The sequence below is a fragment of the Schistocerca americana genome, chromosome 5 (assembly GCF_021461395.2).
Source record: "Schistocerca americana isolate TAMUIC-IGC-003095 chromosome 5, iqSchAmer2.1, whole genome shotgun sequence".
Lineage (NCBI taxonomy): Eukaryota > Metazoa > Arthropoda > Insecta > Orthoptera > Acrididae > Schistocerca > Schistocerca americana.
The window spans coordinates 303,436,040-303,446,314 of record NC_060123.1 but is presented as its reverse complement, the minus strand read 5'-3'; the positions used below and the strand labels follow the sequence as shown (position 1 = coordinate 303,446,314).

Here is a 10,275-nt window from a genome sequence, read left to right as displayed (position 1 = left end):
TCTTGTGTGTACTAGTGTGATTATCACTGGAAAAAACGCATGTTCAGAAAGAAAAATATGGTTTAGTGTGTATGTTATGTTAGAAAGCACGATAAATAATTTTGTTAGTGCCTTTACTTACATTTTGTTGGTAATTCCTTTGTCTGGCACACAGAGCACAGTAAGAAGTAGCTCGAAACTTAACACTTTCACGATCATTTGTTTACGTCGATCCAAAGAATCTTAAAAGCCTAGCTAAAATAATTTCTATTGCTAAAACAGTACTATACAGTGAAGATGAAAGATTTGTATCTAGATGTACTTACGTCATGGCAATTAGTAGGTGAGAGGTTGATAAAGACAATTTCTTATGTAAACAAATGACTGTGAAAATGTTAAGCTGTGATGTACTTGTTGTTGCGTTCTGTGTGCAGGACAACGAAGTTACAAAAGAAAAATTAATTAAATATAATGACAAAATGATTAATCATATTTATCATCTAATGAAGACACTGTGACATATTTATCTTCCTCAACAGGCGTCTTTTTCGACACATAACTTTATTGACACACATAGCAAAGGAAACTAAACTCATTTCACATTAATTACAACGTGAAGGTAATTGTAAATGCACCTGATGATGGCAGCATGCCGCTGAAACGCTTCATGCTAATGAAATGTTAGTAACAAGTGACTCTCACAGTAGACGTTATTTCATAAAAGTTGTTTTCAGTAACTTCACTCGTAGTTATAGCCGGACATCATATTTTGTAGCAGGCAACATAATTGTCATCAAACGGCTATTTAATATTACGAGACATGTGCGTTCCGAGCAAAATTTCGCATCTGCACAACGGGTATTAAGACATCAATCGAGCCGCAAACGACACCGCGACTGCATGGAGATGAGCCCGCCGCCGTTCCCGGTAACCGGCCAGAGATGTGAAAACTGCGCGCCGGCAATTACGCGGCATAAATCTGCGGCGCGGCGATATTTAGCGCTGACGGGTCAGTGACTACAGCACCCTCCGCTAATCACCGCCGATAAATCCGGTCGGGCTGTCCAGAGGCTGCGGCGAGCATCAAAGGGCGCGACGGCCACTGTGCGCGCTGGCCTAATATTTGCACTCGGCGCCCGCGCTCGCCGGCCGTCCGGCGCTGACAAAGGGTCCGCCCGGCGGCTGGTGCCCTCTCGAGGCAGGTGCGACACCTCATTACATGCAAATGTGGCCGCGCATTTACATTCAAACTGCACCGCTCCCCGCCCACCGGGCAGCCTGAGGCGGCGATACGCGCGGAATGCTACCGGACTCGCGTCTGCGTCACGTTTACTGACTTAGGTAAGGACTTAGATTTTTTCCCCCGTCGTCTTTTCCAGGTCGCCCTGCCAACATCTAGGCTGCATTCTGATTAACTGTTATTTGCATCGTTCCCCAGACGACATCTGATATATGGCACGACGATTCCGAGACATCGAAGAGAAACTGGCCAGGTTACAGAGACAGGCGGATCTTCCAGCTATCAAGATAAATGTTCGCCAAACCAATGAAATGCGGAAAAATTCTACCATCACGACTAGGTCGACCATTAATGGAGAGGAGAGGACGTACAACACGTCCAGTGTTTCCTCTATTTCGGAAGTATAGTCACGACTACAGGAGGCGCTGAGGAGGACGTCCGTAGTCGCATCCATAAATCAAATGGTGCGTTTGAACAACTGTGCCCTAGAATGAAATTTCACTCTACAGCGGAGTGTGTGCTGATATGAAACTTCCTGGCAGATTAAAACTGTGTGCCGGACGGAGACTCGAACTCGGGACCTTTGCCTTTCGCGGGCAAGTGCACTACCAACTGAGCTACCCAAGCACAACTCTCACCCCGTCCTCACAGCTTTACTTCTGCAAGTACCTCGTCTCCTACTTTCCAGACTTCATAGAAGCTCTCCTGCTAAACTTGCAGAACTAGCACTCCTGGAAGAAAGGATATTGCGGAGACATGGCTTAGCCACAGCCTGGGGGATGTTACTAGAATGAAATTTCCCTCTACAGCGGAGTGTGTGCTGATATGAAACTTCCTGGCAGATTAAAACTGTGCGCCGGACCGAGACTCGAACTCGGGATCTTTGCCTTTCGCGGGCAAGTGCTCTCCCTACTGAGCTGCCCAAGCACGACTCACGACCCGTCCCCACAGCTTTACTTCTGCAAGTACCTCGTCTCCTACCTTCCAAACTTTACAGAAGCTCTCCTGCGAACCTAGCAGAACTAGCACTCCTGAGAGAAAGGATATTGCGGAGACATGGCTTAGCCACAGCCTGGGGGATGTTCCCAGAATGAGATTTCCACTTTGCAGCGGAGTGTGCGCTGATATGAATCTTCCTGGCAGAAGATAGGAGACGAGGTACTGGCAGAATTAAAGCTGTGAGGATGGGGTGAGAGTCGTGCTTGGGTAGCTCAGTTGGTAGAGCACTTGCCCGCGAAAGGCAAAGGTCCCGAGTTCGAGTCTCGGTCCGGCGCACAGTTTTAATCTGCCAGGAAGTTTCAACTGTACCCTCTTTGGAGAAATGGGAGCATCTCAAAGAAGACCACACTCCGGTTTTTCAAAAGCAATACGAAGGCTGTTCTGTTGTATGGTTGCGAAACTTGGAAGTTGACAAACCACATAAAAAACCAGCGCCAAGTTTTTATCAACTGCTGTCTCCGGCGTATTTTAAATGTGACGTGGCCAGATATAATGACTAGTGAAGATCTTTGGAGCGAGACAAATCAGAAACAAATCAATATACAAATCAAGGAAAGAAAATTGAACTGGATTGGGCGTAGATTGAGGAAAACAGATGGAGCTCTTGAAAGGGTGGTACTGGATTGGAACCCTCCAAGGAGTTAGAAAACGTGGTGGTCCCAAACAGACCTGGAAAAGGACGATCGAGAGAGAAGCTGCGGAGGATGGGAAAACCTGGAGTGAAGTGAAGAGACTTGCTAGAAATCTTACCAGGTGGAGGAATTTTGTCACGGACCGATGTTCCAGAGCGAACGACAGGAACTAAGTGAAGTCAAGTAAGTCCCCCACCCTCCCCTCTAACTAAGGAAGGCTAGCTGGCAGCAACCATGCAATCTCTCTTCATTCTTTAAATAAAACAAATGGTGTCCAAAATTTCTCGGAAATCGAATTTGGCGCGCAAATTAGTCTGACGGAAGAAAATCACAGCACCAAGAAAGAGTTGTGCGATGTAAACGAAAGTTGGTGGGTGTGTTACTATATCTCAGAAATGAAGTCTCTTCAAGTTGCGCTTCACCCTCGTAAGAGTGGCGCAAATAGCGCCACTATAAGTATGCAAATCAGGTTTGCCAACATACACGCTGTAACGGTCGCGAGCGTTAGTTTCATTTGAGATTGGACGTCGTGAGTTGATGTTACCCAAGAATGCCTTTAAGGCGACAAAGACGCCATTATCAGAATCTAAAAGAGTCTGAACGAGGCTGTGTAATAGGGCTATGAGAAGCTGGATGTGCCTTCTGCGATACTGCAGGAAGCCTTGGCATGTATTTAGCCAGTGACTGTTAGCAGCTGTGGTGGCGAGTGACCCTCATAGTGGGTGACTATAAAATGATCACAGATTTCCTTCCGCAGATCTCCTTCCACAACTCTCCACTTTAAAAACAATATAGTAAGAAAACGGAGATTATTCAATGCTTTTGTCAATGTGATGGGCGAGAATATCGCTTATTTTATGAAAAAATGATAGAACGCCACTGAACCGTGAAATTACTACTGGTTCACCAAAGGTTATTAATCTCAATCAATACACAAAATGTAAAGTGGAAGTAGGTGCCAAGGAATTACTGGTGAAAAAACACACAATTTTCAGTAACACGCTTTATTCAAATTTGGTGCAAGACTTTACGATATTTAAAAAAAACACCAATCATTTAACAAATAAGTCACAATTTACGATAGGAAAGGACTTTTAAATTATTGAATTATTATAAAAACTTTCATGCCAGTAAAAGGCAAGTACAGGCAAGCAATTTAACGTATACAACGCGACGCTGTATAATATTTCAAGCTCAACTAAATTACAGGTGAATTTCACTCCATTGATTAAATGGCGCAGAATCTAACTTGTCTGCAAAGTATAAAGACAATCCTGTTTACAAAAGTTCTCAAAATAGAAAAACCAAAACGCATGAGTCATGCAGACGGGGGGACACTCACAGTTAATAATATTAACATTTCCAAAATATATGAAAAAAACAAATTTTAGAAATTTCTGCCAGTTAACTTACGGCAAACACACACGCTCGCCAGGTAGGACTTGCGAACTTTTACAACATTCTCCTTTCAAGGCAACAATTTCTAGCGGTAATGAAATGGCAAACTTTTGCATGGCAAGAAAACACACTAACAACCAACTACCTATATAAAACACTTAAGCACGTTAAGTAAAACCCTTAAAAGGTATTGAATTGGAAAAACACACAACAGTTTTTGCTGACTAGAAACAATATAAAAAATCCACTACGGCGTACATTAACAACCTTGCTTGATTATAGCCAAATATACATAAACACAAATTCACGTAAGTTACAGCTTCCAGATGAGGAGGAATTCGTTATGCAATTGACTAGTTCTTACCACGAGGCAAAAGGAATTTTTCTTCTTTCTTAGAGTACCTTTTACACGTGAGTCTAGTAATACTAGTTATGGCAGGCGAGAGAATGGATCAGGTCTTAGTGCCTTGCATTTTAAACAGTACAGTGCCTTAGACTTTCACAGACATGGCAGAGGCTAACAGTCGAATAAACCTGTAGGCAAGCTGGGAGTGGAAAGAAGCAATCCCAACCACAGATTTACTCTGACTCCCCCCCCCCTCTCTCTTTCGTCCTAAAAAGGGACAAACGGACCACCCTTTCTAATTTTACCACCTTCCCGCGGTTGGGCAGACGAGAATGAATGGCGGGAAACCCCCTCAAAAAAATGTGGCAGGTATAATTAACAAGAATAAGTAAATTGAATTCAATTAAACTTCATAAAATCTGTCAACAGTCAATACTCAACTTCTGGTGCGTTACGACTCCCAGGCCTGAACCAACGCAGCACCTCCAAATGCTCTGCCGAGCCGCCCGCTGCCAGCCGTTTCAACGGACGCAGGAAGGCGCGCCGATTTTCAGAACCTCCTCGCCGGTCGACAGCATACGGCCGAACTGCAGATTAGGCTCCTTGCGGACCCACGCTCAGGAAGATTCCTTTCGCGACGAGCAGTTAACGCCCCATACCACGGAGCCGCTGCTCGCGTCGCTTACGGCTGATGCCGCGGTCTGTGTGCTGTCCCTCTAGCACTGGCAGAGAAGTCGCTTCTTGATGCCCCGACTGCCAATTCTTCACGAGAGCCCATACAGCCACCTCTTAAACCCACGCGAACAGCCCACTTTTCCCCTTTCCCGCTAGAGGGAGACACCGAAGCCTTCAATTGCGACAAAGGCGCCACCGCCAGAAGACGGAGGGTGACTGCTTCACGCTATGCGCTGCGGCGCACTTTTCAAAGCTAACTTTACTACGGCTCAGCGACAGAGATTTCCCATTCTTGGCAGGTAAAACGCATCTTAACACATAGGAGATTGGTACTGTGATGGAGCGAATCTCCCATCAATTTGCTGGATTTTCACGCCGAGCGCGGTGCTGGAGCGACTCAGTTCGAATAACTGCGTTAAATTTTGAAGCGAAATCAAAGAACGTTTACACGCTAGCAGACCAGCTAGCGTTTCGATGTCATGTCCTTTAATGTCCAACAGTATACGTAAATTGGTACGAATACCTTTCTTCGCTCCTGAGGTTGTGATCTTGCTATACAGGATGCTAGGGGTATAAGTGCAGATAGCTTTACGGATGACTGTGGACAGTGTACCGAACAACGATACATCAGTATTTACTTTATTTTCAGACTAATAATTATAGCTGTTATGAATAGTACGTTTTTAGGTTGGTTAGTAAACGTGGCTCAAACAGCAGGTTATGTATTGAAGTGTGGATATGTGGAAGCAAATGGATAGTCTGTACTAACAGTTTTAGCCCACTTCACGGTAAAATTATGACACTGCAAAAAATCAAGTAGGAAACTAAGTAATGTGTTTGCGGGAAGATTCTTAGACACAGCGAAAAAACTGCTTCGAGACTGAAGTTGGTACATATTAAGACATCAATGATCGCACTATCTGTAAGTGTACCACTAACATCGCATATAAATTTGCTATATATCTTCCTTTATCAGTTTCAGTACATCCACATTTAACGGTCTACTCCACCATCTCTATTATTGTTCCCCTGGGTAATCATCTTCCACGCGGATGTCATGGTTTGATGTTAGGTAATCAGATGCCTTCATTTAATTGCTAAACACCCTAGCAAAAATCTTGTTTTATGTCCAGATTCGTAAGGTAATGGCCAACCACAACAAGCTGTTGAATATGCGGGACAGCTGGTCCATCTGAACACTCATTTTGACACCAGCCAGTTCCAGTTTACATTATATATCCATAGGATTTTTAATAATTCCGCGAAATGCTCTCCAGTGCTTCTGTGTCGTTTTTCCCCAGTATTCCTCTTGCTGTCACGTTTTCATTCCTAGGTAGGAGAAACAGATTTTGTCGTAATATAGTAAAGTACTCGAATCTATTATTTTCTGCAAGTGCGCCCATAATTCAGAATTTTTCCAGTGTTTCAATACAAAACTTCGGTATAATATTTATTTTAGAGTCTGTGCTACTAATTTACTCACAGTTTTCATGCAAATAGTTAAAATTATAGGCATACAAAACATAATTTATGATTTTTTCTCGGTCTAGAAGATTTACTTGTCAACTTTTGTGCATTCTTATTGTCCCTGCGTACACATTGCAGACCACTGTTAAAAACTACACAGCAATTGTACCGTAAGTTATCTAATAGTGTACACCACACAGTAGCATCAGACATGGAGTAAACTGTAAGTACTGTTTGTTTGTGTAAGGTCAAACACACCATACATTGTATGGTTACAAATTGTAGCTTCCAGTCTGGTCGTATTGTGCTCTCTAGTCAGGGAAGATTTGTATCAGGGCACTATATAAAATCGGTAGGATATGTACTGAGTAGTAAGTAGGACACTTGTTTTAGGATTTTTACTACGGTAATTAACAAGAAATGCATAGTCGTGTACACAGTGTTTATTAATTTTTGCACATGCATTACACTCAGAAAAAATTCCATGTTTTCCCCGTACCTTTAATACAACACTTCTGTATAACGCTTATGTGGAAGTACGTGTTATTGATATACACGTAGTACTAAGGCCAGTTTACCAGCTTAGCAAACGAATACCACCAGCATAGCAAACGAATACCCATTAACGTAGTTATTCATCACTTTCACACACTGTAGTCGGCTTCTCTGTTGTTAGATGCACCATGTCCAGCCCACCTCATTTAAGATATAATGTAATCATCCTTCTTAAAGCGGACATACGTTTCGCTTAAGGATCACGAACATAAGAGAAAAGAAATTATAGTTCGTACTGAGTCATATAGACAGTTGTTCCTCCACGGTTCTATTTTCTAATGGGCAGGAGGGGAAATTACTACTAGTGGTACATTAAATTAACCATTTTCTGAGAGTTCTCCAATGTACGACCATTTTCTATCAGTATTGACAGAAAATGCTGGCACGTTTTGTCCGCCTGTAGTTCTAATCATTAACCTGTAAACTACGTGGAAATCGCTAACCCAGATTCCAACAAAGATGAGAAAATACCGTTAGAATATTGTCGGCGGAGGAGGTATTACCATCATAGAGTCAAGAGGATTTGGTACATTTTAGCAACATTTCTATGAAGGAAAATAAAAACCTGCTTCAACAGGATGATTACATTGTACCATGATGAGGTAGTCTCCATATTTTAAATCTAGCAACCGAAAATTAGAGTCTGAAACTGTCGGGCAAACTACTTCTGATGGTAATTCGTGGTAAAAACGTAAAATTCTGCACACAAATTGAGCTACAGTAAGAGGGAGAAGAGATGGCAACGTACAATCAAGAGGATGTGGAATGCCTTAACAATTTACCGAATGCACTCAGCTAGAACAACACGCTCTCGGAGTGCAGCTCTTGCTAACCAGGCACTGGTATTAGGTTCAAATGGTTCAAATGGCTCTGAGCACTATGGGACTTAACATCTGAGGTCATCAGTCCCCTAGAACTTAGAACTACTTAAACCTAACTAACCTAAGGACATCACACACATCCATGCCCTAGGCAGGATTCGAACCTGCGACCGTAGCGGTCTCGCGGTTCCAAACTGACGCGCCTAGAAACGCTTGGCCACACCGGCCGGCACTGATATCAGAGGCGTAGCTCACACTGGTCTGTTGCTGCAGTTGGGCGACCTCCCTGCTGTCGGTAGCTCGCATCAAACTCTCAGCAGGTGTCACATTCGCTGGCCTGTCGTAAGGTGTCGGTTGCGTCAACCTCGTGTTGCTTCCGGGAGGCCAGCTGAGTACACTCATGCTCATAAATTAAGGATAACCTCAGAATGTGGTGCCACACAACGTTGCACTATACAAAACTGGCGCTAATAGCATAGGCACATAGGGAACACACACGACACAGATCTGTAAGTCCACGGTATTGGTGATAAGTTGAGAAAACCGCCTCGAAACACATGTGCTACAAAACGCCACTGTTTCTTGCGCATGTACCCTGACGTCAATATGGGATATGATCATCATGCACACGCACAGGCCGCACAACGAGTTGGCATACTCTGGATCAGGTGGTCGAGCAGCTGCTGGGGTATAGCCTCCCATTCTTGCACCAGTGTCTGTCGGAGCTCCTGAAGCGTCCTCGGGGTTTGAAGACGTGCTCGATGGGGTTTAAGTCTGGAGAACAGCCAGGCCCCTCCATTCGCCAGACATCTTCTGTTTCATGGTACTCCTCCACGAAGGCAGCTCGGTGGGGCCGTGCAATATCATCCATCAGGAGTGAGGTGGGACTCACTGCACTCCTGAAAAGGCGGACATACTGATGCAAAATGACGTCCCGATACACCTGACCTGTTACAGTTCCTCTGTCAAAGACATGCGGGGGTGTGCGTGCACCAATTATTCCCTCCCCCCTTATCCCTCCATACACACACCTTCAAACCACGACCTCCATACAGGTCCCTTTCAAGGACATTAAGGGGTTGGTATCTGATTCCTGGTTCACGCCAGATGAAAACCCGGCGAGAATCACTGCTCAGACTATATCTGGACTCGTCCGTGAACATAATCTGGGACCACTGTTCCAATGACCATGTACTGTGTTCTTGACACCAGGCTTTACGGCCTCTCCTGTAACCAGGGGTCAGTGGAATGCACCTTCTAGGTCTCCGGGTGAATAAACCATGTCTGTTCAGTCGTCTGTAGACTGTGTGTCTGGAGACAACTGTTCCAGTGGCTGCAGTAAGGTCCCGAGCAAGGCTACCTGCAGTACTCCGTGGATGTCTGCGTACACTAATGGTGAGATATCGATCGTCTTGTGGTGTTGTACACTGTAGAATTCCCATACTGTAGCGCCTGGACATGTTTCCTGTCTGCTGGAATCGTTGCCATAATCTTGAGATCACACTTTGCGACACACGGAAGGCCCGTGTTACGACCTGCTGTGTTTGACCAGCCTCCAGTCGCCCTAGCATTATACCCCTCATAACGTTATCAGTAGGTGTTCTTTGAGCCATTTTAAACACAGTCACCATTAGCACGTCTGGAAACGTCTGCACACTTCCCCGCTGCACCGTACTCTGACATGCACCAACACACCTCTGCGTATGTGGACTGCTGCCAGCACCACCGTGCGACGACCGCAGGTCAGACGCACGGCATGGTCATACCCTGAGGTGATTTAAACCCGAAAACCGCCCACCAGAGCGTTGTTTCACCATTTATCAGAATTATTCTTAATTTATGAGCGTGAGTGTATTTCTTAGTGCCGTAAAACTGTTGGCGTATGTTTATTCTTTAAACGCAGTGTACAACTAGAATGTCCTCTCCTTCTCCCCCTCCGCCCCCACAAAATAGTTTTGTAACATGCCACTCTATTTGTCACTTGTATTTGCAACATTCTTGATGGCCGCGATTTCCCGTGTCACTTTGTGTCGCCATACCTCACTCTCAAATCCTTTGGGTACACATTTGGCGCATGGTTTTGGGACGATGCATCCATGTTTTGGAATCCCACACTCCAGCAACATATAAACTAGATTGGTTGAAGCCATTCCCTAGTGCTAG

General features: G+C 44.6%; 1 non-coding gene across 1 annotated transcript; it reads left to right on the top strand.

The window, feature by feature from the left end:
* The first annotated feature begins 2,419 nt into the window (after positions 1–2,419).
* On the top strand, positions 2,420–2,494 carry Trnas-cga. The gene has a single exon. It is a non-coding gene; the product is annotated as a tRNA-Ser (tRNA).
* Positions 2,495–10,275: the final 7,781 nt, after the last annotated feature.